At 39.2% G+C, this 24,808-nt stretch overlaps 1 protein-coding gene across 1 annotated transcript in view; it reads left to right on the top strand.

The window, feature by feature from the left end:
• CA10 (carbonic anhydrase X) overlaps window positions 1-24,808 on the top strand; it is a 209,638-nt gene that overhangs the window by 15,194 nt on the left and 169,636 nt on the right. The window lies entirely within an intron of this gene.

The raw sequence follows: 24,808 nt of genomic DNA, 5'->3' as shown, positions 1-24,808 counted from the left end.
TCTCAAAGCTCTCTTGAGGAAGAAGAAAAAATTAATGTAAGACTGAAATGTATATGACTGGATGAAAAAGATGAAGTTACTGTCCTGCCAGCTATTAGGAAGAACAGCCCTTGTCGTATAGGAAATCAGAGTTCACCATCTAACTGAAAACAACAGTCACACTTACTGAGGTGAATAGATCAATAAGAATAGTTATTGTGAAACTGAAAGGAAAAAAGTGACCTCTTTCTTATTTACAACAGAAATACCTGATACCAGCTAAACATGAGGCTTGTCCTCAGGTCATGTTCTATAGAAGGCTAATTTGTGAGAACTAGACACTAACTAATCTCACAACATAAGGGGGTTAATGTTTGCAGCTTCATAGACAGGCTTTGAAGCTTCAACTGCATGTGGTGAGTGATTTAGACCTGGGTCTAAATTATAGGTCCATGGTAAGGTGGAAAACAGTAGCCTGACCTTTAACTAGCACTTCGGCCAACCACTGAGCAGTTCTTCCTACCTAATCAGGTTCACACTGCAAACAAATGAAGCATTTGCTAAGTGGAGAGACAGTAAGTAGTTTCTCTGCATCTGTGTAATGCATTTGTGACTGCCTACTGAATGGCTTCATAGAGTTAAGTTGAATTGCCCGAGCTGGTAGCTGAAAATGTATTGTGCTGTCAGACTTAGCTTTCTGTGTTTAGACACTTTAGGGACTAGGAGTCTGACTGTCCACTGTCTAGCATCCAAAGTAGTTATTTATAACCCCATTGAGTAAGTGAGAAATATTACTCTATTGGAGTGATAGCAGTTTTTACCCACTTGGCTTGAGTGTAAACTAACAAGCAGTCAGATCCTGTATTTACGTAAATCAGCGTATCTCAAAAGATCTGTTCTAGTTTGTTAGAGAAACGAGCTAGCCCAGAGCATGGGTACTGCAGGATCAGGTCCTGGGATGCATGATTTTGGCAAATTTGGCTTTGTAACTTATACAAGTTATATGCCTACCAGCTCTGTTAACCTGAATGTTTATTGCATGGTTCTAATCCAGGTTTAAGACTGACTTAAATATTTTAACAGCTGCAAAATAAACATGTAGTCTGCTAATTTTTGGGGATTTGTTTTTATAGCAGTCATACACAGAGAACCCTGTTATTGATGGTCCATTTTTTTTAAAGCTTCTGCCATCTCTTGCACTCTGGGTATTGCTGTTTTTTTCTCAGTTGCTCTTAAAGGCAGTATTAACAGATGGTATGCATTGCTCATTAAATCTGCATCTACACCTCTCCAAGGACTGCAAAGATGTTGGGAAACAGACCATGTTACTGCAATAAGTGCCTAGAAGATTGGAACTTACTGTGCTATTCATAAGCAGTTTTCACTATCAGTGTGTTTTGAGTGCTATAGCAGTAGAGTTACAGATATGTCGGTAAAATATTTCTTATTTAGCCAAGCCCAGGTATGTGCCACTTTCTCACAGATTGAGTAAAACATCTGTGTTTCTTTCATACTTACCGTATTTGCGATTTGGTAATGTCATAGTCAACAGCTCTTGCCCTTTACATAAATGTCTTAATGCTGGACATTAAACCTATATATCTGTAACACTTAATTTCCCACCTCCATTTAGATGTGTCATCTGAAGTACCTTTGCTTTTTTTTGAGATCACTTCCTCTATAATGCTTAGCTCTACTTTTTGTCCTGTCTGCAGTGATGACACTCTTTAAATAGATTAGACACATAGATGTTACTTCTAGGCTTTCTCAACTTGAATGTATCCTTGTCTGCAGAGGCAGTGCTTTGATGTGTGAGTCGAAAGGGCATTGTGCCAGTGTGGAATTCACTTTCCATATGTTTCAGATTGGTGGTGAGAGATGCAGAAATCTAGCAGATAAGAGTTCTCATTTCGGCTTCTTTATTACTTAGATTTGTAACTGATGGGATCTGACTAGCAATCCCAAACACATCAATATAGCCAGAAATAGGGTGCTCCCATCTTGTTTCTCTTAAGCTTTTCTTTTTTTTAGTAAGTGTTGGATCAGAAAGGTTAAGGTGTTGTTGATTCCATGGTTCATGAAAGGTTAGGATTTAGTTCACATTTCTTTCATAGTTGACCTGTGTTAGGGATAAGGAAGCTAAAAAGTGGATAGTATGTTAAGTGAAAATGAGATTTACGCCTAACATTTTTACAGAAAGAAAACGTGTTTGAGCTGGTCTAATGGGCACAGTGAGGAGTGGAAATTCAGTAATCTCTCCTAGTATTTTGTATTTGTGTTTATGATTTTCTGTTGGCTAGGGATATTTCATGTCCTAAAAGCAAAGTCTAAATAAATCAGTTTCAATAAAGAGCTACAAAAAGCTGTATAGGCACTTGTAAGATGAAATTAACCTGGTTGGTATTAATTTGGATCCTTTACTTGGAAGAGGCTGAAGTGAACCGAGTAATACCAGTTTAAATTTATCCGATACAGTTTCTGAGCACAGACAAAAGATTGCCTGCCTTACATGCACATTTTTTCTTTGTGATTTATAAGAGACAAATGTTATACTCATGGAGATTTACAAAATGAAGGGGCCATCTAAAGTACCATCAAGAAAATAAGAGTTCCCAACTTAAGAAATTGAAAAGTAATACAATCACAAGTGGGACAATGCTCTTTCATTACAATTAATAGAAGTGGTAGTGGTATTTCATACCTTAAGTATGAAAATATGTCATTGTGTTAATTATCAACATGCCATTGGTACTGTATTTGTCAGTAGCACGGTAGGACTGATTCTGAGCAAGGTGCAAGGCAGTAAATTTATCAGTGCTCCATAATTTAAAGTGGTACAAATGAGAACTGAAGCTGCTTCACTGAGTAACTGGAAGGCCTAAGCTGTGCTTAATTCTCCCAGGATTCTTGCTTCTGATCCTATTAAAATTGCTGAAGGTTTTACCGCTAACTTTCACTCTACCAAAATTGGACTGCGGGGACAGCAAGTGACTTTCACCGAAGATATTCCAAAACTTAGGCAGTTTGAGGTCACTCACTCAATTCCTCAGGTAATTTTCTTCTCCTCTTCACCCTCTGTCATTGCTTGCACCCATTCCTTAGTGCTGAGTAAGGAGAGAAAAAGGACAGGAGTAGACCAGTAAGGGGCATAAAGGGTATTTGGTTGTGAGGGGTGGAAGAAAAGAAGACTTGAGGAGCAGCTAAAGAATGAGGATATAGACTAACGGGGAGGATGCTGGCAATGGAAGATGGCACTGAGATTGGGTGTTTCATAGTGCACTTTGCCAGAAACAAATGAGAAAGAGCATTGATGACAGTCCACTTTCCTAATTTCTTTTGGTTCTGGTCCTAAATATATGGGAATCCAGTTGGTGGCTTTCATCGGAACAAGACAATCTTTTTGTCTGAAGAACCACAGAGACAGAGAGCTTGACTGTTAAGTCATCAAATCTTGACTATTTTTTTTAAACTGTAACTTATAGCACAGAAACTATCAGAATACTTGCAGACAAAACTGTTAATAACTTAAATGCTCGAAAGTTCTTCACTATGTAGCTGTTGACCTTTGAGGAGTCTGACTACTTACTGAGATTATTTCATTAGTATTTGCACATTGACTTCCTGCCAAAAATTCAATCTGCTTTTCCTTTGCATGGTTCTGTTATTTTGAAGGTCTTCAGCTGTGGAATAAAATCCACTATGAAACAAAGAGCTGGCAGAGTTGGAAGCTTTCCAGTAAAAGCCTTCCCAGGTTAAACTCTGGTGATACTGAAATATTACAAGTATTTTATGTGGCCTCCTTTCCTCTATGCCTTACCTAACATAGCTGTTCCTGAAGAAGGGCAATGGGTAGTTTTAGTTCCCACGGTTCCCAAGAGAATTTTCTACTTGTTATTTACAGGATGGAATTTATACATCATTTGAACTTCAGACTTGGACTTTGCTGTCATTCATTTATCAGCCTCAAAACATTTTTTTAAAAGATGTTTATGATGAGCTTAGTGATCCCTTTCATAGAGTTGATTAGTTATGATGTAAATGACAGTATGGAACTCATCGTATTTAGGTGGTCAGCATTTCTGCATTGGTGAGAACACTTATAGAAGCTGTCTAAAATAACATGTAAATATCACTGTGAAAAAAGCACAAGGAAAGGCTGTATCAGGAAGGGCTGACTTAAGAGCAGATTAACTACCAGTGGCCACCAGGAAAATGTCGACTTCTTTCTGATGCAGGATAAAAATGGAGGAAGATAGATGTATGCTCTCTCTTCTTTTTTCTTTTCTTCCCCTAGTTTCCTCCCCAAAAGGAGAGGAAGGTCAAAACGTCACCTGAAAAAGCTGGATGAAGCTAGCAACTTTCTATAGGCATTTAAAGATGTCTGAACAATGAATGTTCTATTTATTGAGCCTGCAGGGCTGAGATCAAATTTTTTATGATAGACAGAAATTGATGAGCCTGTCAAATACTTAGAGCCTGGAGGATGAAGGTATGTTTTATACCTTATCATTAGACTCTGAGTTCTATCCTTTGGTATATTGGCAAGGCCTGCATTTCGCAAGGGATACACTAAACTAATTCTCATGTTCCAATCCAGTGGAGTAAACAAAGAGCTATATTCTGCAAATGTTACAGATTCAGGATCAGTTTCAAGGACAGCCCAATTAGAAGCATATGAAGGCAGCCTGGCTTGTCTCCCTGGGACAGGGCACGCAGGACTGTAGGTATTCATCTAGTGCCTGCCAGGATGGAGCTCTCTTCCTAATTGGAGCTTTTGGATGCTACTCCAACCTAAATGGTATTATGCACAGTAAGTCAGCACAGCTCCACTGATCTTGCTAAATATACATCTGACTTGCACTAGCTGTAGGCTGTCTCTTCCTAGAGATGAGAGCTGTGGGCCATATTTTGCTCTGCAGGTAGTAAGGGAACTTGAAGCAAGCATGAGAAGGCATTATTATTATTCTCAGTTTTTCCCAGGTTAATACCGTGGAACCTCTGGCTCAGGAGATTTGTAAACCTCTAGCTGTAATGGCTGGAAGGTTTTAATGAAGGATCTCTCTTTGCTGCCTACTTTTGTATTCTTTTTTCCAACAGTTTTGCTGCTGACTATTGCTACAGATCAACAGTTGCCAAACTTGTCTGCCCCTGCATGCAGGGTATGGGATAATGGGGGATGGAGCAGCTCTGAGAATCCTTTACCAGAGAAGGGAGGAGAGTGTGAAAGATCTGGAACAAGAATCACAGAATGGTCAGCGTTGGAAGGGACCTCTGGAGATCGTCTAGTCCAACCCCCCTGCCCGAGCAGGGTCACCTACAGCAAGTTGCACAGGACAGCATCCAGGCGGGTTTTGAATGTCTCCAGAGCTGGAGACTCCACAACCTCTCTGGGCAACCTGTTCCAGTTCTCTGCCACCCTCAAAGTAAAAAAGTTCATCCTCATGTTAAGATGGAACTTCTTATATTCAAGTTTGCCTGCTACCTCTTGTCCTGTCACTGGGCACCACTAAAAAAAGACTGTTCCCATCCCCCTGGCACCCTCCCTTTGAGTATTTATAAGCATTAATAAGATCCCCCCTCAGTCTTCTTTTCTCTAGACTAAAAAGACTCAAGTCCCTCAGTCTTTTCTGATAAGACAGATGTTCTAATCCCCTAATCATCTTTGTAGCCCTTTGCTGGTCCCTCTCCAGCAGTTCCCTGTCTTTCTTGAACTGGGGAGTCCAGAACTGGACACAATACTCCAGATGTGGCCTCACCAGGGCAGAGTAGAGGGGAAGGATGACCTCCCTCGACCTGCTGGCCACACTCTTCTTGATGCACGCCAGGATGCCATTCTCCTTCTTGGCCACCAGGGAACATTGCTGGCTCATGGTCATCCTGTTGTCCACCAGGACTCCCAGGTCCCTTTCCACAGAGCTGCTCTCCAGGAAGTCATCCCCCAACCTGTACTGATGCATGGGGTTATTCCTCCCCAGGTGCAGTACCCTACACTTGCCCTTGTTCAATTTCATAAGGTCTCTCTCTGCCCAACTCTCCAGCCTGTCCAGGTCATGCTGTATGGTGGCACAGCCTTCTGGCGTGTCAGCCACTCCTCTCAGTTTTGTGTCATCAGCAAACTTGCTGATGGTATGCTCTATCCCTTCATCCCGGTCATTGATGAATATATTGAACAGAACTGGACCCAATACTGACCCCTGAGGGACACCACTCATTACTGACCTCCAACTAGACTCTGCACCACAACCCTCTGAGCTCTATCTGCCAGCCACTGTTCAATCCACCACACTGTCCGTTCATCTAACCCACACTTCCTAAGCTTGCCTGTGAGGATGATGTGGGAGACAGTGTAAAAAGCCTTGCTGAAGTCAAGGTAGACAGCATCCACTGCCCTCCTCTCATGCCCCCCTGCAGTCATGCCATCGTAGAAGGCTATCAGATTAGTCAGACATGACTTCCCCTTACCAAATCCATGCTGACTACTTCTGATAACCTTATTTTCTTCCAAATGCTTTGAGGTGACACCCAGAACAAGGTGTTCCATCATTTTTCCAGGGATGGATGTGAGGCTGACCGGCCTGTAGTTTCCCGGGTCATCCTTCTTGCCCTTTTTGAAGACTGGAGTGACATTGGCTTTCCTCCAGTCCTCAGGCACCTCACCTGTTCTCCAGGATCTTTCAAAGATGATGGAGAGCAGCCCAGCAATGAAGTGTTCATGAATGTTAGAAGCTTGGAGCTTAACCACTGCTTCACAGTCTTCCTTCATTGGGATTACTTCCTTTCAGGACCTTTGTTAAAAAGCTGGGGCTCAGCTCAATTGCTCTGACCCCTGCTTCTGTCATTGCCGAGTGCAGTGCCTGCCCCTCTCCTCAAGTTTCTTTTTACTGCTGCAACTGCTGGTCCAGGTACTCACTTCCCCAGGCATATCCCCTCTCCTACTCCTAGAAGCTCTTCAGTAACCCACTCTTAAAAGAAGCACTCATGTCTCATCTACTGGGTTCTTCCCATGTTGATTGATGTGATCTGCTGTTGTTCTTTTGTATAAATTACATTCACATTTATCATAGTTGCAAATATTATGCACATTTGTACACAGATGTATACCACATCACACACATACATATATTTGCCTATGCAAGTATGTGAAAAGTATCGAGTCAGCATCTGAGAGAAACAGATTTCCTTGATAAGCTTGAAATAAATTACAAAGCTTACATCTTTATCGAATGAAGTGCTTTGGGCTGGATTTTGGTATCTGCTATAACTGGGACTGGCTGGTTGGGTGAGGACAGCTGTGCTAGGTGCTGAGGTGGGAAGACAAGCAGACAGTTGGTGCGGAGGAGTTTGCACCCGAATGAGGTGCTGTGGAATGGGGGAGGCAAAGAGAGAAAGAGACTAGAAAATTAGGTCTGAGAGCCAGTTAAGTTTTGGAAAGAGAGGAAAGACCTAACCTCATAATCACTGTGGTAGGTACAAGAATTATGCCATGTGGTAGATTTTTTTTTTTAGTTTTATTGAAAAATAAGAGTAGGGGAGAGGCAAGTGAGGAATTCATATACACTCACAGCCTAAAGTTATCTTAACACTTTAGAAATACCAGAAATACGATTATCTGTGCAAGGGTTGTGTGGGAAAGACACTAATTTAGCACATTCATTTTATTGCAGAGGTTGTGGGACACAGTGAATAGGAGGGGATTGCAGGAAGAGGAAAAGATAGTCACAAAGGAATTTAAGGCTTCTCTAGAGAATAGAATTCTATCACTGTCTCTGCCAGAATTTGTGCTGCTTGGCAACGCACTTTAATCAAACTTTTCAAAGGTGGTCACTAATTGTACATTGCTTGTTTTCCCCAAGGCCTGATTTGCAGAAGTGCTGAGCAGTTACAGCTAAAACAGGTCAATGGGAGAAATGTTTTCTATGTACCAAATGCTCTGCAAGTCTAAGTACTGTAAAAATTGTACACCGGGGCTACAAATTGGCTAACAAAAGGTAGAGAATATCTTTCTCTGACTCTGGCATTCATTTGCACATTTGTAGAAATGGGACACCACCTCTTCAGAAGTGCTCAGGAATCAGACATTTTGGGAGGTTGAATCATGTGCTAAAAAGCCATGATACTTTTACCTTGAAGTGCTAGGAAGACTGCCTGAAGTGACCTTTCATGGCACTACCTGGTTTGCTTCAATTAATGAGCCTTTAGAGGGTTTTCTTTTGCACTGAGGGTCTAAGCAGCAGCCCTTTCTCTCTCTCTCGGTCCTAAGTGTTAGGTTGAGAAAAAAAATACTCAAATAGTCATCTTAAGGAAAGCATAAAGCAAAACCAGTCCCCTCCTTTTACTTGGCTTTCTACTTCCAAATTTTGGCCCCACCGGAATTTCTACTAACGGATCAAACCTAAGAACCGTTAGGTTCTTACACAGTTGTTAGCGCAGGTCTGGGTTCAGATCATGTTGTGCTGAAGTCATTGTGCAATTTGAGCAGACTGCAGTGGAGAAGAAAGAAGATCAGACCTTTAAAAAGACAGCTTTTGCTACCTGTACAGAAGGAAGCAATGCCCAGAGATACCATAGCTATGTAATGATAGCAGTCCTCTTGTCTGCTGTGGCTTAGACTGAAGTTTGGAAACCTTTTCCTTCCTGAAGTCCAGACAGGTCTTTTTGATACGTTTTTGAGGAGAAAGAGCAAACATTAAAATTAATCTTATTTTTGTCACGTTGCTATAGGATAACAGTAATGTGACTGTGGGCTGTATGTAATGAGGTGGCTGGCTTCATCCAGCCCCTAAAGTGCTTCTTAATCTGTGTACTGATGAGAATAGACCATCTCGGTCTTCTAATGCATGGAAGACTATTAAAGAATTTCTATATTAGCCTTTTATAAAAGGATACATGCATGGGTAGGCGGTAAGTAAAACATGTCATGTTTTAATCCATTAGGAGTGACTGTGGTTCTTAATTCAAAGCCTAGAGAACTGTAATTTATTTAAACAGTACTTTCTATTTCTATAGTACCTTTTACTCAAATTTCTCAAAATGTTTTCCACTAATTGTTATATAGAAATAAAGAGATGCTGCTGCTCAGTGTATAGAACCCTTTTCTGGGTAGGTCAAAGGAGGCTGACTCACAGCTCACTGCCAAATCAGAATGGTGGGGCTTTGCACTGCATTTCACAGAGATAATAGCCCAGACAGACTGTGAAGCAATGAAAAAGTTGCCTTGAGGGTCTTGCAGCTTCCAGGTACAAATCTTGTATCGTTCTTAATGCAGATTTATGTGAGGCAGGGTGACTTACAGTTAGTTGATACTCAAAGTTGAAATAGTATAAACGATGCCAGTTTTTTATTATATTAATTAAACCCAGTGGTTGAAATTGTGTTTACCGTTGTGACACTAACCTGACTTGTACTGTACTAGTTTCTGTTGACTGACTTCACTTGAATTGGTGGAGCCTCTGGGTTTGCAGACAAGACTTTGACTTCTTTGGGAAACAGGGCCCGGGAGGAGGGTAGGGGGTGTTAGATGATGAGGCAGCAGCTTTCATACAAAATGCCTGTTCAGGGTGATAATTATCCTAAGGAAATAGGCCAGTGTATGTCCCTCATGTTACCTAGTACTGTCAACCCCATTTCACCACAGCACTTGTGCATATGATGCCACACTAAATTCACGAACATAGCTGAATGCAGATGGAAGGAAAGTGGTGCTATTGTTTAAGCAGGTGTTCGGAGTTTAGGGTTTAATATTTTCTTTAGTTAGTCTGTCTTTAGCATGTCTTTGTCTTTTTTTTTTAAACCTCAGATGAATGAAAAGTTCAGGGGAGAAGAGAAAGATTGGCACATGAGATTGAAGGTGACATGATTTCAGAATTGTGCTTTTTGAGACAGTTGAAATTTGCTAAGCTTCTTGATCGCCTTGACACTTACTCAAATTACAGCAGTTTTATCTGTGGATTACTGTTGTGTTTAATAGCCACAGAATGGTTAATGCCTAACATTCTGATGTGTACTTAGCCTCTGATCTGTGACAAGTCTATAATTGCATATTGAAAATTGTTTAAAGGTGTATGATGAAAAGTGATTAGTGATCACTTTTAAATTGTTGGCTTAATTTCCAAAATGGAATACCTAGTCTTTTGGGGGTTTGTTTGTTTTAATACTCAGTAATGTAGCTTGATGGTCCACAGAACCGTACCTATTTTTTTTTTACTCTTTGATGTAGAATAGCTACCAAAGGAATTAAAGGAAAGAGAATGTTGACATCCTTATGTGTTAAAGATATAGTTTGCTAAATGCCAGTCATGACAAAGTGTAATTTTGCTCATTCCAAATTCACTGTTTGGCAATTGTATTAAGTAAATACCACCGAAAGGAGAAAATTTGTTCTTTTACTATGAGCTATTTCTGGGGCAGGGGAGAGGGAAGAGTGTAGGTCTCCTTTCTACTCAAATCCAATCCACTGTTATCCCTACAAAGACTGTTAGAATAAATATTGCCCTATGACTGCTAGGATAAATATTGAGAATTATTGGATTGTCTTTGAAGAAAAACATATTTTAAGAAGGCACGAACCCAAAAATTGATTATTTTTGTTTGAGTAGTCTTCTAGGTTTTAGGGAGTAAACAGACCTTAATTACTTCCTTAATATCAGTTTGTTGTTTTGTTTACTGTCCTGACATCTCCCACACACTCAGGCTGCTTTCTAGTGGCAGAAAATAATGAAAAGAAATGGTGACCATGTGTAAAGTAAATATTATCACGGTTGGGTGAACCTGCTGATGGCATAGCCCCACATCTAACCAGCTGAGCTGTGCAGCAATAGTATGAGTCTAGTGCCACATTTTTCATATCTACCTTGGGTTGCAGTTGGGGAAATCACAGTTAAAGAAATCCCTATACAAAAAGAGAGATTGTGATACAGATGGGTCAGAAAACCATGTGTGTTAGTTCTGGAACCATATTCAGTGCATATTTGAAGTAATCAGAATAATTCCTATCAGTTTACATATTTTAGAATGCGCCTAGTGTAAGCTGCTATGAGAGCACCATTTATCAAAATGTTGTGTTCTGCTGAGTGCTGCGTCAGTCTTGTTGAATCTTATTAATCTTCACTCATACAGGAAAACTCTTTGAGTTACATGGACTGCTTGCATTACTAAAAGTTAAAGCTCAAGCCACTAATGTAAGATGTATGTACTTATGTATTTACGTATGATGATGTACCAAATAAGAAGACTATAAACATGCATGAATTTGAGAACTAGGAGGTGAAAGCAGGACATGGTCAAACATTGCAAAATGGAGACACATACAGAAATGAATTGGCCTAAGGTCTGAAGGTCAGTAGAGCAGTTTGAAGCGGGTGCAGCCATGGTTAAAGTGTTTGTTCTCCAGCTAAATAATGAGGGCTCTCAAGTTCTTGACTTTTTGTACTGTTTCTAGCATATGACCTCTACAACTTTTTGGTGCTGCATAAAGTGCAAAAAATAAATAAGAGCAGTCTTATCAACATATTGCTGCACAAAGTTGTGTTGGAAAAAAACCAAACAGATGCCACATAAACAGTACCATAAGGATTTAAGAAGACACATGATTCCTTTTAGGTATGTCACTGGATCAACTCCAAGCATGTGTGGAAGGGTGGAGATTAGTCTGACTGATGTAAAATAAGTTGGCATCTTCTGGTACTAAGCTTAGTTTCCTCTATGACTGAGTGAAACCCTGGCATTGTAGCATGCCAGTTGCAGTGAACCTGGCCTGGTGTGAAGTTGAAAGCTGGATAAAGGACCCTGGTGTAACATCCTTTCCATGCATCCAGTTCTGTCATCCAATTTTTACTCTAAGCATCTGTCTAACGGGGTTCAAAATCAAGTTTAAAGGATCTGTAGCATTGTTCATTGCATAATTGTATGGTGACCCAGCCAGATATAGTGGACTTTGATTTGTGTGCATTATTCATCAGCTCTCAGTGAGTTTCCGTGGTGGTTAGTGTAGGGTTTCATGAACTGTACATGAGGCAGGCATTTATATGAAGGGAAGAACTAAAATGTGCAGAATTCAGTCCGTTTCTCCTGGCTACTACTGTGACAATTTTAATGTCTATGAGACTAATGTCAAACTTTCTTAATTTTTTTTAAACACAAACAAAAGTTTGTTTGCTTTAGATTAATTTCAGTATTCCAAATATTTTTTAAAAAACTGCTAATCTCCTGACTAGTATGCCTAACATTTGGGAGGTTTTTTCAAGTGAACTTAAGAGTTTATAGAGTAGCTGAGATTTTATGCATAAAATTCAGTGTGTTCCAGCAGGAAGATCAAAGGACTGGAAGTAACTCACTTCCTACAGAGTCTGACTTCTCCCATCAGCATCATCACTGACTTCTCCATGCCTTTCCATCCATTCCTTGTCTACTTGTGCTGCTCACCACCCAAGCACAAACCAGATCTAATCCTGCAGCCATAGAGCCAAGTTAGCCTGGTACTGTGTGCAGTAGCTCATATGGGCTGCTGAGTAGTCTGTATCTGCTTGGATACATATGCCATATGTGACTGCAGCCAAATCATAGTAAAGGAAATGACAAGTCAGTTGACAGCAGAATGCAGTTGATACTTTCCTAGCCGGACCGCAGATGCTTTGAAGGGGGCAGTCTTGTTGGCCATGCCTTTTTCATCTGCAACCCCTTCTGCATATATAAATCAAAGGCTTAAGTGGCAGAGGTTGAAGTACAGGGAAAGAAGACGGTATAGGACATGAGGACATGATTTTTGTCAGATGCTGTGTTTATGGAATAGATCTATAGGTCTGCATATCCCACTGTTCTCTGTTCCCATCTACAGTGCTCAGCATATGTGGAAGACTCAACAGGCATTTATTTGTGGATAATCAGGTTATGGGATGTCTGTGTCTCCAGGGTATGTAGCGTGTTCTTCAGGCAGCTGCACAGCAATGAATTTGCCGCAGTTATCCTGAATCGTTATTTGAAGGATTCACTGATCAAAATTGAATACAATAAGAATCTTAACTGAAAGAAACAAAGCCTCTCTGAATTGGCCTGAATTCACGGACGTATCCCCCTGTTTCTGATATTCTGAAAACTGGTGCTCTAGGGCTCTTGGTCTCACTGCTGTTGGAGTATATTACTTTGTACTGCTGCACTGTGGTTGTGTTTTTAAAGTTGAATATCTATACATATCAACAGATGGACAACTGCTTAGCATTTTTATAAATTAAATTATGTAGGCAATGAGTATTACTGATGGACAGGTTTCTCTGTACTGCTGTCATATTCAGTAGTTCACACAATAGTGAACTAAGTGGCTACGCTACTGGAATGAGCCTATCTGCATCTTGTCTCCAGAAGTTCTGCCCCATAGAGTGTGCAGGAGGCAGGGCTGTCACAGCTCCTGGGATTTCTTTTTATTTTTCTCAGTCAGTGTCTTGGTCAAAAATGAAACATTGAATAATAAAAAGGATTAGAAGAGAAATAGACCTTTTATAAGTTTCTAGAATAGAGGTAAATATAAATAAAATATGGAAGAAACCTGGGTAACAGGTGCTGTCTGGTTTTCAAAGGACACTGGAAATTACCAGGTATTTCTGCTTTAGTTATGCCATGCTGATAAAGAGGGAAACATACACATTTAAAAGCTACAACTTCCATTTCCAGCCCTGAGTTGGTTTTTCCCCTCACTGAAAAAAAAATATTCCTCTTGTTACAGGCAAGAATGAAAGTCTGTCTAAAACTTCTGTGGATTTTGACTTGGAGGAAACAGGACCACATAGATGAAAAGAAGGAAAGCTAGGAAATCCCTGATGAAATCTTTGCAGCGCCATATTTCTCCATACAGTTATAAATATATATATACTCCATAAATATTTTTTAAATTCTTACCTTTGGTGGGTTTTTTATTTTTCTTTTATCTGTGTCCAAAGTCTCATCTCTCAAAGACAAGGAGAGGAAGCTATGAACAACAGATACCCATATGAAAGAGGTTTTTACTCTACCTGGGACTTCTGCATCAATAATTTAGAAAGTGATTAAAATTCTAGATCAGCAAAATGAAGCAGGTACAGGCATCACAGTCAGTGTGAAATATCTTCCTAACTCTAAAACTAAACTAGAGAGAGGAAAGAAGCATATCACTGCTTTTGACTAATGGCTAAAGAAATGGCTGAGAAGGATGAATAGGGGACACCTTTGCAAGGACCAAGAAGCCAAGAAATTTAGTAGGGTTCAGAAGGATAAGCTGCTCTCTAGAGTCACCCGGGGTAGGCAGAGCTGCATTATTTCTAGCCAAGGAAATTGTTAGTTGGGATAGGAATAACAGAATAGCAGCAGAGTGCCAGAATAACACTGCTGTCTCAGGCATCAGTCCAGAGAGGGGGAAGGGTATGACTTCTTCCAGGATCAGTGGATAAACATAACTATGGACAGATGGATGATAGAAGTAATCTCTGAGGGATATTCCACAGAACTGCAGGGAAACAAAAATGGTGGTGGGAGGCATAGAGAGTATTCTGTCTCTTGTGAAGACTGGGAGCATGACAAAGTAATAATTAAAAAAAAAAGTCATCCCGATCTTCACCTGACGAGTGGGATAAACAAACAATGCTTCCAAATTAGTAAAATTTTTTAGGAATGTCTCCTGAAAATAGTCCAAAATAAACCTGTAAAAACTCCACATTCAGGTATTTATATGGCTGTCATCACTGTAATATCTAAGCAGTAATTAATGAATTGAAATGTCGATATAATACAACATGGCTGGCAACTGAGATGAATAAGACATGTTCTCTTTTTATCTCTCTTGTCTTATCCTGGCAGCTGATCTGACTAGAATGATTTTTCTCTCTTGCTGCTTCACAGTTCTTACACTGCAGTTCAACTTTTCTGCAATTATTTCCCATCTCTGGTTTTAGAACTCTGAAAAAAAAACCCTGCTTTTCTTCACGTTTTCCATGTTTAGATAACCTTTCACTTTAACATTGAAGGTTACTTAGGTTAAACAGGTAGTAGTGAAATATATGTACTCTGTTTTATTAATAGGGGTTGACTGTTCATCATTTGGGTTACAGGGACATAAGTGGATTGAGGTGTCGATAAGACTACTTTATTTTCTTCTCTACTTGCCTAAGCTGCCTCTTGTATTGTAAATTAAATTTATGCAAAGTAAGTTAATGCTGGTGATACACAACATTTGTGTTTGTCTCATGGCCAGTTTAATACTAATGGGATTCTGAGCTGTGCACTTTGTTTTATTAGATGATTTGGGGTTCATAAGTACAAAGGCACTTTGCAACCTTGGATAGCTTTTTATCATGCAGAGCCAGAGTCTCTACTTACTTTTTGGGGACTCTAAAGAATCATTTCTTGTTGGGAGTTGCTCTAACGTGCTCCAGCTGTCTCAGATGCAAATATCCTTCTTTAGTCTTTTTTTTTGCCTTCAGTAACATACAGTTATTTTCCACAGTTTTTCCAGGAATGTGAGTGAAGGAAATGTATGTAAAAATCCTGTATTGTTAACGTGGACCTTGGAATATATGATAGCCCATGGCATCTCACTGTTTGGTAGTACACAGAAACAAACCAATGATCCTAACCCTTTTGGGCAGTTTAAAGGGAATTTAATGAGTTCACTGCTATTTAAGATTCTTCTATACTTGCCATGTATAGTAATGGGAATATGCATAAACTGGGCTCTTTTGAAAATCTGCATGATGTAGAAACATTATTTTGAGCTAGTCAAGATCTGCTTTAGTCTGAAACAATACTTTATGTTGAAAAATACTTCACAATCTTGTTCATACCACTGAAAGCGTACTGGAAGAAAGGCTGTCACTCATCAATTCAGAAAAATTAGCTACAAAGGTGTTTTTTTCCCCCATTATGTGAAGAAATGTCTAGTAACCAAGAACCGGCTATTGCTAAGAAACTGATAAACTGCCGTGGTGATGGTGAAGAGCAGTTGCAATAAAGGCACATTATGATAGCTTCAATTTTCTGTCATGATGCCACTGCCTGAAATGGATCCATATCTTGGCTTATCCTCTGACATTAGATTTCTTCTTGATGCTAGCAAAGCTGTTGTTATATGGGCAGAAAAACATTTTTTGACTTTGTGATCTCAGAAAGCGCTAGGACATAAGGTTTAAGTGCTGAGGATTTAGGTAGTCCAGAGAGCTGTGAGATGATCTGGATTAGTGCCCTGACTGTCAGCCCCAGGATGACTAGAAATCTGGGTCTCTGAATCCAATTCAGTATAATCAAAATAATTTTGCCTTCCCTTTGCCATTAGCTTTTGAATGACTTTGTGTTATTTGTTGTGATTATTTTTGTTTATTTCTGGCTAAGTTAGCCAGGAGAAAATGACTCTTCCTATCTCAGGAACATGCATCATTTTGTGTTGACTGAAGTTAGAGTAATGTATGTACAAGACCTAAAGATTACCATTCATAGTTCTGCTGAGTTTTCAAGGGAGATTGAAGGCAGCCTTCTTTCTTCTTTTTCAGGTATGTCCCTTTGTAAAGATTGTGGAAAATGCTCATAATAGTATTGCTTAAGCATTATGAATTCTCTGCATATTGTGTAGCTCTTTAGAATGTTTCCATATCACGTTCTAGGCTGCAAGTTTTTGTGTGCTGTAGAATGCAGTGGGATTTGAGGTTGCTGTGTATTTTGTAGGATCAAGCACCTAATATTGATGCCATGCTATTAGTCTTGAGGTTAATTGGAAGACCTTTATTTTTCCCCCTTGAGTTTGCCTAAGCAGTGATGAATACTTAAATTCTGGGCACAGTTACCTCATGGGAAGACTGCTGAGAAATATTTTTTCTGGAGCCAAAGATTTGGGAAAACAAAAAAAGATCTGCCTGTGGCAGCTAACAGGACAGACTGTACAATTACTGATTGGTAACTTTCTGTTTAGAGAGTACAGAGAACAATGAGGTTCAGAAACCTGATGACACGTCAATATCATATGTGCTTCTGAGGAAGGAACTTAGTGGTTTCCTTTTAAAGGAAGCCCTATTAATTTAGCATTAATAATGTATTGAACTTTAAAGGCTCAAGGATATTGAGGCCATTTCTTTGAAGTTGCTGTGTGTCCCCAAACCGCATTGAAATTAATGGGAGTGGAGGGCATGCAGTGCAAATTTAATACCACAGGATATCTTGCTTTTTCTTACTGCATTATTTTACAGAGCTCTTCACACTTTATATCTAGACATGATTAAACAACCATTGGAGAGGAACTACCCCATCTGACATAATACAGAGTAGGCTGTAGTATATGCTGACACTCCTATCACAGAGACTCTGGAAAACACTGAGACAGCCAAATTGTACTAATGTGGTTTAGGACCGTTGAAACCCTAAGCATGCCATCAATGACTGAGATGAAGGGTGCTAAGTCTCTGGCATTACCCTTTGAATTTCCCACACTGCTTGCAGTCAGTATTATGTTCTAGCTGCTGCAATACAGCTATTTTTCTCCTGCATTAATTTAATTGCTCTGATTTCTTGCAGTAGTTCAGCTTTGAGGCAATTTCAACTCTTGTGCCAGAGAAGGAAAAGAACTGTACCTTATTCAAAAGTAATATGAATCCCATAGATATGTATGGGGTGTGAGGAAGCAGAGGCTTGTATCGCAAGAGGATAGTAATTTGTAGGTAGAACCTTTAGCATTCTTTCATATGAAACACAGCTGCTTGCCTTTCCCAGACAGCATAGAGAGCTGTATAGAAGTTCCCTGTCTCTCAGTCATTTCAGAAATTAAATTTTGATGAAGAAGAAATTATGAAAAAATCATTATTTTAAAAATCGAAGCAAATAACATTAGGTGTAACAGTGCCGTAGTATTCCAGCCATGTTAGCCAAAAACTACTTGGAGAGGGTGAACATACCATCTTTTACATTATGTGGTCTAACTCTTGTACATGTATATTAGTCACATTAAAAGGACAGCAGTTTTATAGGAACATTTGATGTTCTACAGACTGAGTTAGGAACAACATGCAGAGTTTTGTCTTAAATTGGGTGCAGTGACATAAAGTAATTCACCCTCAGGGAAGGGTGAGTCAAAGTGGTTTTAACTTTTTCTCACTAAAAGCTTTAGATACAGCCCATGGTTTTGTTTATTTATATTAGAACTTAAATAACAGTTGCATGATTGGGCATATAAGCTTTATGGAAAAGTGCTTATTAGAAGTTGGGACCCACCACCCAAACCCATATATTAATACAGTTTCCTTTAACAGCATGATATAGCATGCAGTTACCTGGCATGTTCATCTCATGTTCTTCATAAACATTATTGGTCATGATTCCTGCTTACACATAAGCTTATTTAAACTGTTTTGATAGTATTCAGAGGTCAGAAAGCAAGAAAGTTGTAAATGAACTGTATTTCTACAGCTGAGTGAAGCACAACTTAGAAGCACCTAGCGAGCACGGTTTCATGGGATCCCTTCCACTAAATCTTGCTATTTCCTTTCTTGAACAATGGGATGGTAACTGGTATTATAAGTCAGTTTTTGCAGGTAGATAAATGAAAGTGCACAGTCACCTGCACGATTAATAGCAGAGGAAGAAATCATGTTCTGGAGTCCCGCCTGCCAGTTCTGTGTAGTGGCCTTTGGCTATCACTTGCCTTTGCCCCATTCCTCGCCTTTGAAGATTTTAAATTCTTTAGTGAAAATGTTCACAAATATATTTGACTGGAGGGGATGAGAATAATATCTGCACAAGATGCTTCCCTCTGCTGAACAGAGTTGAGCCGTATTTCTTCTTATTTCCTGCAAACTGAGCTATGGCTAGATACTACTAAAGTCTTGCAGAGTCCTAGTGAGAGAGTGCTGTAAGCAGAACGTGCGTCCTAATGTGGGCTTAAATGCTTATAAACATCTTAGTTTATGGTTCTTCTAGCAGCATTTAGTGACTCTGGGCACTCAATGGCTCTCATCAAAAGCCAACTACGTAGCGATAGTAGACGCAGCTAGCTGTTAGCTGTCTTGTAATGTTAGGTCACATTGTTTATCACCACTATCAGCATGCATGAGTCTGCTTGTATGAAATCTCACCCTTTGCCCCAGGTTTTTAATTGGAGGCTTTTTGAGGAAACAAAATTACAATAAATAGAGAATATGTGGAATCCAGTCTCTGTACCATAGGAGAGTTCCAATGATAGTGCCTTCCTTTTTCCCTCTGACATGATAAAAACAGGTCACGTCCATTTTGCTTGTGTTGAATACTGTTTGGAATTCACAGCAGCAGTGAGAGCTTTTACACATGGGGATGGTGGAAGAAGGATTTATGGAATTGGAAAGTATTAACTTAATGAAAGAGCATTTGCATGTTTCCTGAGCAAAATGTTATCCAAAAAAAAAAAAAGAAATCTGGCATAGCTGATGAAAGCATTTTATTTATTGATCCCTTTATAATCCTTTGTTTTCCTTTCCCTCCCTCATCGTATGGTGATGCATACAATGTAGGCTGTAATATTCATAAGCAAGCTAACCTTTCTTGTCCTGTAACTATTCATTTATAAATGATGCTTTATATAGTGCCTGAAGTGCGTGTTGTTAGATTCTTTCAATATAAAAAGGCTGCATAAAAACATCTTAAATAATAGCTACAATTATGTACAGACTTGTTTTAAACAAACTGAACATTAATTATAGAGGGCTGAATCTTCAGCTAATTGCATCTGCTTAGTTACCCTGCTGTCGGGTTCACTTTATACATGTGTATTCCATTTGCTTTAAGAGGCATTTGTTGATGTGAGCCAAAAGCTGGTACTTGTATGACTGAAGATGTTCAAACTGATTTTTTTTTAGATTGAATAACTCTTACCTAAGATGCTGGAGATGGAGTTTAGCAAAAAAGATTAAACTTTTTCTTAAAGCTTTTTTTTTTTTTTTTTTAACCATCCTGCACTGTTCTCTCTAGGGCTAATTTTCTGTTAGAACACATGATCTTCTGAAACACTACAGGAAAATTCCTCTAATTTTAATTTCTGCAATAAGGCACAGCCATCTTGGATTACTTGTCAATGACTGAATAAGACATCTTCAGAGTGATGAAGCTACTCAGAGTGAACTATGGAACTCTGATGGAAAGTCAAATAGTGTTACAAAGCTAAGCAATAGCTTCTGCTAGCTGGGAGAGAAGCAGGATAAGGCCTATAAAGCCAATACTCTGTGGGACACAAAGGGTGGACATAAGTGAAGATCACATCAGCATCTAATATGTTATAAATATATCTTTCATTTTCAGTGTTCACCACTGTAATAGCAGATTTGAGGGTTTATTTTTCTGGTAGTAAACACTATGCCATTTTTCTGTGAGTTTCATATCAAAGTATTAGCAACAAATTAATGCTTTGCACTAAGTTCATTATGAAACTACATGGCTCATAGTTGCAGCTTGTTTTCATTTTAATCTCATAACTATGCAGAAGAGGTAACAGCGATAAAAATGTTATTGTGTATTTAATGCCAGGGCAATACTAGCCAGGTTATCACAAGCAAGACTCTTAGGATGTAAGTTGAGTAGGAATAAGCATGCAGAGTGATTAATATAGCAATCAGAAGAGCTCAGATCAATAAAATTCTGATGAAAAAAGATTTTTTTTCCGAACTGCTGTGAGCCTGATTCTCCTCAGTGTAGCATTTTTCATCTGCGTGAAATGGCAGTAAAGTGAATGGAGAATTCTGATCAGGCAGGACTCTACTCTTGGCTTATGCTCAGATGTGAATGACAAATGATGGCATCAGTTACAAGCCTGTTTATCTTTTATTTAAGTATAGAAAGTAAATAAGTAATTGTACATTGGCTTGTTTATATCTTGCAAATAAGCATATTCACTGAGGGGTATTTTGTATTAATTACAGCATTTTATATTACGTCAGCATTAGCATTGCAACAAGATGAAGACCTCTTTGCGCTGCAAGTTATATGCAGATATTTGAGCATCTGCATCATGGTACCTGGTATCCGATACAGTGTTATCTGATCATTTTAAAATAGTTTTAGGGACTGAGCAACAACTTCTCCTTGAAACATAAGCCTACTCATTCTGACCTCTAAGATAGATATAGTTAACTGATTACTTTATGGGGCATTGGCATCTTTTGCTCTTTGCATTTACTGTACGTTTTTATGATCTTGTACAGTGCTGTTTCCCTATACATGGAAGTCACCAGGAAACAAAAATGCAAAACATCTTGCCGAACTTAGCCTGTAATTTTATGCTCCACAATGAGACATACCTACAGTAATCTGACAAAATCAAAGCAACACATGTCATATCAGCTCCAAATAAATATCCTGTGTCCTCTACAGCAGCTGCATTGAAAGAGATCTGACATAATGGTGTTATATCAGCAGAGGTACTAATCTCAGATACTAGTGATTTAGGTACTGAGGGAGAGAATGCTATAGCAAATGGAGGTCATTCAATATCCTCTAGCACTTTGGACAAACGTGGTATTTTGGACTGTCTCTACTAATGGCAGAATACAGTGCTGATGCTAATAATGCTGTTGCAGAGCTACTTGTGCAGGTTAATATGCTCCTAACAGCAAAGTGTCTGTTCAGATGGGCCTGTTTATTTTGGTGCCTTGCAGAAGCAACAATATTTCTTGGAAGTTAAAGGCATACTCTAGGTATTGGTGGTAAAAGCAGAAGTCTCTGATGTATCAGAAATGAAGTAATTTTTTTTAGATATTTAACCCTCTTTAGGAATACAGAATTGCTTTCTAGACCTTTTGCCTCCTTAGTACCTTATGTGACAAGTTGTGCCAAAAAAAGGAGCTGCCGTGGAGGACCTGCAGTGTTCTGATAGCAACACAGGAGTATCAGAATCCACAAAGCAAGTACGCACGTCTCTTTATGCCCCTCAAGTGGGAAAATTGCAATGAGAGGTACAATAGTTCTACTTTAAGTGAAAGGAGAAGGATGCTGAGAGAATTTTGCTATTTTCAGTGTCATGAGGTGGCACTTATGAAGAATCCTTTTACTTGGCAATAATTCCTGAGCCATAAGGTTGAACCTGTTTACCCAGGAAGAATGCCATTCTGTCAGATGGGCATTGATGCACCGATTGTAGAGACCCTGTGTTGTATGTGCATCAGGTGTAAGTGTCCCAGATAGGATTCTCAGCAAGGATTGTCCATATGTCTGTTCATTCTAATTTTGTATTCCCTTGTTCCATTATTAATCCAGGTATGGGTCTGCTTATGTTTCAAAAATAGAGAACAGCTTTTTTTCTCCTTTAATAAAACCTCTTGCCCACTTGTGTAACATAGAATGGAGTAATGGTTTAGGAGAAGTTTTTGGAGGACAAAGTTTCTTCCCTGGCCTTAGCAGACCTCCTCCTTCTGCATTCGGAGAAACAAGAGCTTTGTAAAATCTTTTTCCTTTCTAAGCAAAGTCCCTGTAGGATCCATCAGAGTAAATCTTTGGCACCAAGCCAGGTATCATATGCACAGCGGAGTGGAAATCTGTGTTCAGTCACTCTCTGCACTATTACAGAGAATGTTTTTCCTGAACTGGTATAAAACATTGAGGATTCAGGGTTCAAGAAAGAGCATGACACTGGGGATTGTCTCCCTAGTCTAGATGATTGTCTCACAACAACCAGTTGCCTTTCCTCTTGATTTCCTCAGTCGCCTCAGTTTTCTGTAAATCAGCAGGACTCTCAGCATTGCTCTTGCCCTATCTTAGACATTTTGTATGGCTATGGTACATCTTATTTTGCTTACTGTGTTCCTTTTTATGTATTTTGTTTTCATGTGTATTGAAGAGATAAGGATCTGCTATCTATGGAATGTGCAGAGTGATGCCAGGTCATGCTCTTTGATAGCTGAAGCGATTGCACAGCATCCAATTATTTAGTACAAAGCTTTGATAATTTAATTTTCTTGCTCATCTCATGCAGTCTGTTCCATACTAATACAGCAGATTTGAAAAAATTTGACAAAAATCTTAGGTTTTCTGATATTCCTTTCGGAATTAGCCTTACTAAGCATTGGGACAACACACTGAACCAGAGCTGCAGAGCTGGCCTCTTTTGATTTTGGTTTAATTTATACTCTGAATAATGGATTAGATTTTTCTCTGGACCTGGCATGTATCATTTACATTGGCCACAGGGTGGGCAAAAGCAATACCTTTTTTGATTGGATGTTTCTATGAATGCTGATAGTAAGCAGTTGCATTTGAAAATACCCATCCTCCCTGAAGTCTTCTTAACTTGACCTATCTACATACGTGATTTTATTCACCCACTTTCAGAATGCAGCTGCCTCTGGTTAGCCGAACCAGAGGCAGCTGTGTATATTACAACAAGATGCACTTTAATGCAATGTAATTGTCAGGGAAATTTTAAGTAGAATAATGATTGCTGTGCTTTGTCGGGTCTCATTAGTATACTCTCCTATTGCTGAAGCATTCTGAAATCTTTAAGGACTTCTGTTGCAAAGCATAGAGGCAAAAAAGCAACCTGCATAAACCAGTGTTGAGATCCAAAAATTTGCAGTTCAGACTGGATATGAATATTTTGCTGCTCAGATATTTTGATTGTGGGTTGGGATTTGCCATTTTGCAAATGTTTGTATAGTGCAGTCAGGCACAACAAAGCCATACACAGTTTGAGTTGGCAATGACAGAAAAGCTGAAATAATGAAGATAATGTCATCTGCAAACTGTAAAGAGCGCACAGTGGGATAGTCCTTTCAGTTTAACATGTCACCATTCAATTAATAGAACGAGCATCTGTACTGCAAGAAGAAATCTGCATCCACGCATAACCCATTCCACTAGTGTGTCTGGATTTCTGGTAAAGCACTGTTGGTCCTTCTGTCAGTATGTTTAATTAACTTCAGCTTTACTTTGGTTTCTGCAATTTACAGTCAGTTAAATCATAAATATTGTTTTGTTACTGATAGAACAGTATGTAATGGTCCTCATCTTGTATGCGTTTTAGTCTGAATGTCACATCCTCTTTGTAATTTTTAATGACAACAACAATTTTTATTGTATGGCTGGAACTTTTCCCAGGGTAATATTGTCTTTTGTATATAATATGTGATCTAGAAATGAAACTGCAGCAGAAAGCTGCTAAATCCAGCATCTTCTGTAGTTGTGTATTTATGTTAAAAATTTCTTGGACCTAGTGCAAGAGATTGAAAGTATGTTATGAAACCAAACCAACCCAAAATTTGAAGTTAATGATACACAAGGTAGCAGAGCTTTCTGTAGCTCAGTGAAAAAGAGTTGCTCTAAATATGAAAATATCAAGCAAAATACAAGTGAATGCAGAACATATTTCCGTATCAGCTCTGATCTGCTCTTAGAGAAATCAGTTGCAGGTTTGTCTTCCTGTGTGCCTGTATGCTCTTTGAAACTATTTCCAATTAACAGAGATTTTACATTTTGACCACAAAATTTGCTCCAGTTGTCATTTCCTTCAAGACAAAGAGAACTACCTTATGAGTAGTTTGCTATCTTTTGAGTAGCAAACTGACTGATCAAGACCTTTCTGGTCTCGGCTTTTCAGGAATTTAGAGAAGTCATTTAAGCAACAGTCTCATCCGGGCAGACCTTATCCAAAGCTTAGACTTCTATTGTTACAGCCTTCAAAATACTGATCAAAGAAACCCTTCATTGTGTAACTGCACTGTGATATCAACTGCAACTCTAATGGAGTTGCACGTCACATATGCCTAACAGCAGCAAGTATCTCGCCTAGCTACCAGGATGACTGTGCTTGGGGGACAAGTAGTGGGTGCTACATTGCAGACAGAGAAGATAACAGAAAAAAACTTGCATTCCT

Source organism: Charadrius vociferus, unplaced genomic scaffold, assembly GCF_000708025.1.
Source record: "Charadrius vociferus isolate BGI_N301 unplaced genomic scaffold, ASM70802v2 scaffold260, whole genome shotgun sequence".
NCBI lineage: Eukaryota > Metazoa > Chordata > Aves > Charadriiformes > Charadriidae > Charadrius > Charadrius vociferus.
Note: the sequence above shows the minus strand (reverse complement) of the source record. Positions and strands in the feature narration are given on the sequence as shown.